Here is a 5,096-nt window from a genome sequence, read left to right on the forward strand (position 1 = left end):
TGCTCGAGGAGCTCAGCAGATCCTGCAGCATCAAGAGGAAACAAGGATAATATAACCAAGATTTCGGGCCTGAGCCCTTTGTTTTCCAGATTTTCATCTCTGGAGATTTGCTGGGTTTCAACGGCAGGAGGCTAATGCACTGAAGCCCTCTGTTGTGTCTTCCTCGAATTTCGTTTTGTTCCTGCAGAGAATTTGCAATTAGTCGCAATATGTGCTGTGATCTCATGCTGTGTGTCAGTTTAAATTTAACTTCAAGGCGTCCTTAATTCTAAAAAGACTTTATTTAGGACAAAGTTAACACGTTAGGAATCAACTGCACAGTTCTATGAGATACCGACCTCAAATCTTACCCTGGATAGGTTCACTTTGGGTACCCACAGGCTTGAGTTCACCTCCAAACACCAGCTGTGACATAGCCTGAATACACCTGGGATCGTCTGTTCTTGGAAGCTAAGTAGGCTCAGTACTTGGAGGGGAGACCCTTTAGGAACACCAGGAGCTGTAGATTTCTGTGAGGGGCGCTGGACAAAGTGGCAGACTTTGGTAGACAAAAGTTAAAGAATTACATGTATGTTACATTCTAAATGTAGTATTACAGGACACTAACGGAACCTTTACCTTTATAATCCTCTAGCTGGTCAAATGCATTATTACCCATTCAATCCATTAGATTATTTAATGCAACAAAAAAACATTTGTTTTGTTCTCGTGGTGCCACACTGGAATATGAATCGGTTATGTGCTGACGTTTTTTCAATCCTCGTGTTCAAAGGCAAAAGCAGTCTCTCTGAACAAGGTCAGCAGGAACACGGACTCGTGAGATCACAGCACAGGAGGAGACAATCCTCTGGACTATGGCAACCAGACAATGGACATTCTCCGCTACTCCTGTGAGAGTCCCTTAGGCTGGTCAACATCTAATACTCAGTGGGTATTCTCAGCAAATGAGCTTCTGATTCCCACTTCTCTCTGTATCAAATAAATTCTCAACAGCCTTACTAATTGCCATGTCTGCACTCTTCAGTTATTAATCTGAATTCTCCTATTCTTCAAAGGACTATTTATCTCTTCTAAATATAATGAGGCAGTTTCCACTGTTTCTTGGTCAGAGAATTTCAGAGTTGTGGCTCTCTGGGAGAAGCAATTCCTCCTCGTCTCTGCCTTCAATCCACTCCCTCACTCTTGAGACTGTGGGCATTTAAGCAGGTTGATAAGGTAGTTAACAAGGCTTATGGTGTGATGGCCTTCATTATTAGGGGATTGAATTCAAGAGTAGAGAGGTTCTGTATATATGGTATAAAGACTCCTCCCAGTTTTGGCCCCAAGATCTGGAATTTTCCATTCATCGCGTGTAAAATTTGAACCACACCCCCCCCTTTATATATGGCCCCGAGCTCCTGGCACCCTGTCTGTGGACTCTCACCTAGGCCCCAACCACCTACCTATCCATCCAAGCTCCCAACACCCTGAATGTGGACTCACCATCTGGTCCCAGCTACTTGCCTGCCCATCTGAGCACCTGACACCCCATCTGTGGACTCTCACCTAGGTCCCAGCTGCCTGCCCACCCATCTGAGCTCCTGACACCCTGAACGCGGACTCACCCAGCCCCTTAACCGGCCATCCAAGGTCCTGATGCCTCGAGTGACGCAGGCACTTACCTCGGTCAAAAATAATATGCGTGTAATAATCAGCCCCCTAAATTTTACCGTAATAATTGGTCCAAAAAATTCAACTATTATTTGTGTATAGATGGTAATGTTGCAGCTCTGTAAAGCTCTGCTTAGACCACGCTTGGAATATTGTGTTCAGTTCTGGTTGCCTCATTACAGGAAGGATGTGGAAGCTTTAGAGAGGGTCCAGAGGAGATTTAAAAACACAATGCTGGAGAAACTTAGTAGAACACCAGTGTAGTTTATATAGCAAAGATAGATAAATAACCAATCAAGGGGATGAAGGGTTCAAGCCCAAGACATTGATTATTTATCTTTATCTTTACTACAAAGCTTGACCTGCTGAGTTTCTCCAGCAGTTTTTTTTTCTTCAACCACAGTTTCTGTAGACTTTTGTGTTTTACTCCAGAGGAGATTTACCAGGATATAGCGTGGATTTGAGAATGTGTCTTGAGGCAAGATTTCTCTTTGGAGCCAAGGATGAGAGGTGGCTTAATAGAGGTCTACAAGATTATGAGAGGCAAGGAAAGCCAACACCTTTTCCCAGGGTGACGGTAGCAAATACCAGATATATCTGTATAAAGTGAGGGGAGGAAAATTTAAGGGGAAAGCTATTTTTAAACACAGAGAGTAGTGGGGGCCTGGAATTCATTGGCAGGGATGGTTGTGGAAACTGGTATAATGGGACACTTTAAAGAATCTTGGACAAGCACGTGAGCAAAAGAAAAACAAAAGGTTATGGGTATGAGGTAGGGAAGGTTTAGATGGCATAACATCATGGGCAGAAAGGCCTGTACTGCGCTGCAATGTCCACTCGTTCTCATCTCTGTCCCTGGTCAAGGGGAAAAGGTTGATGCAAGTTGGTGTTGCTATATTGATGAGATAGATAGCTGTAGAACTTACAGTGATATTGTTGGTCATCATTATCCTTGCAGAGCCAATCTACCTACTGAGTTGGCAAATCTATAAATTCCACTTTGTTCTCTTTCTGTCTCATTCTGGGCCATCTGCCTGTAAATCATTCCCTCTGCAACCTCCCTGCAGATTTTACGCAGTTAGAGCTCACGAATAAAGGCACACATTTAAATGGTCTGATTAGGGTGTCCACGAGCAGAAGCAAAGAGAAACAGACGGAGTTTTCATAACGTCAGTCGTCTCGTGACCACTATTGCTGCTTTTAAGTTTTTCTTTGTAAAGTTCAGAATGATTTCATTCACTCTATTAAAATCCCTTCAGTGCTTGGTGGGTTTTGAACTTGTAAATCTATAGTCAGTTAGCACTTGAGTATGGCCATCATCGTGCCATGTTCCACTGCCATTTGGATCATCGAAGGTCATCAGGTACACCACACAGATTACTGTAGGTGGCAGAAATTCACTTCGGGTGTAAAACATCTTCGGTTATAGATCGAAGGGCTCAATGTATGAAACATTGCTTCCTATGGATGCTGCGTGGCCTGCAGAATTTCTTCGGCGCGCTGGTTATAGATCCTGTCCAATATCATTGGACAACAAATTTTTTTTCCAAAAGGTTGGCTTCCTGGAAAAAATTTGGGGATTATGATGGACAACTTCAAGCTGAACACAAAGCTAATTTCAGATTTGCCGTTTCACGTAGGAAGTTGGAGAAACATTAAATTAACTTTGATTGAATTTAGCCTGTTTAATCCCATCGTGACGCTGACACGTTGCGTTAGTTCAACCGACCTCAAAATATTTTGCTGCTTATTTTAGTTCGTACTCTCATCTGATGCCTCTCGTGTCACTGTCCAACAATAGTCGGCTGGAATTGATGGATTCCGGTTGCCCTGATACCGCTTTTCCGTGATTGCAATGTCCTGGTGAAACCTTTCGCCGTATTCGTCACTGACTGTACCAAGATCGGTGGGGAAGACGTCCAAGTGTGAATGCAGAAAATGAGTTTCCATTGATGTGCTGAACCCTGTGGTTTTGTATGTTTGAGGCATGTTGTCAATCAGCTGGATGCAGTTTGGTGCTCTGTAGTTGCCAAGAAAATTCTCAACAGTATCTTTAAACGCCTTCTGTACATGCCCAAGCCTGAGACAACATTTGCATAACACCTGCACTGAGTGCATGCCCAGGCACACTTGGACTGACCAAAGCAGCTTGCTTTGTGGGTTATATACTAGTAGACTTAAAATACAACAGGAAATCACAAAAATATGTTATGTGTCCAAAAACAGTACGCGATAGGAAAATTTTAAGGTGATTTTTCATGATCAGTAGCCCAAAATCCATAAAATGTACCCAAAGGAATCCCAAAATCCATAAAATGTACCCAAAGGAATCCCAAAATCCATAAAATGTACCCAAAGGAATCCCAAAATCCATAAAATGTACCCAAAGGAATCCCAAAATCCATAAAATGTACCCAAAGGAATCCCAAAATCCATAAAATGTACCCAAAGGAATCCCAAAATCCATAAAATGTTCCCTAAGGAATCCCAAAATCCATAAAATGTACCCAAAGGAATCCCAAAATCCATAAAATGTACCCAAAGGAATCCCAAAATCCATAAAATGTACCCAAAGGAGTTCAGGAAGCAAAATCTTCATTGTCCAGTGTATTCAGTTACAATTAAGTCAATCAAGCAGTTTCTATAATGGGCATGTGCCTGAAACATTGACCAATCTTTCTCTCCCACTGGTGTTGCTCAACCTGCTGGATCTCCTCCTGCAGATCGCATTTGGCTTCAAATGCCAGCATCTCCAGTCTCCTGCGTGTGATCTACAGTGCCAGGTTTTTCAGGATGACAGCCCAAATGAAGAACATTTAAGGTTGTATAAACTGGGAATTTCGACCAAACCTACCAGAGGCGAATTTTATGTTCAAGGCCATTTACCAAAAGCATCGGGTTCTGTACGCGGTTCTGAATTTAGTTATTCAGTGCTAATGAAAGCAGCAATAAAAAGCAAGGTGTGCCTTTCAGAACATAAAGGCCAAGTGTAACATGGAGAATGCTTTGAAAGACTGTTGACTCTGAGACAGTTAAATCAGAGTTTAGCCGGGTGCTGAGGGAAGAGCTTCCCAGGTCTTATTGCCTGCTCCCTCATGGCCATCTACATGACAGCAAAGAGTAGTCAGGCTGGGGATTTTATGTGGGCTGGGAGTGATGGGTCAGAGCAGTACCCCCACAAATTAAAGGAACAACACCTTGTATTCCGCCCCGGCAGTTTCCAACTCGTTGGGTTTAATATCAACTTCTTCGATTTCTGTTAAATTCCTCTCTCATTCTCTCTGTCTCCCCACCTCTCTTTAAGAGAGCTACCCTTCTTGGCCTCTGCCCCCTCCCCCAATCACCTCTCAGCTTTTCTCTCTTCCACCTGCGTCCAGCAATGACCTGTCGGCCTGTGTTCCTTCCCTCTGCCCCTTCTTCCTCCTGCCACCTCCCCACTTTTTTAA

This window comes from Narcine bancroftii, chromosome 9, assembly GCF_036971445.1.
Source record: "Narcine bancroftii isolate sNarBan1 chromosome 9, sNarBan1.hap1, whole genome shotgun sequence".
NCBI lineage: Eukaryota > Metazoa > Chordata > Chondrichthyes > Torpediniformes > Narcinidae > Narcine > Narcine bancroftii.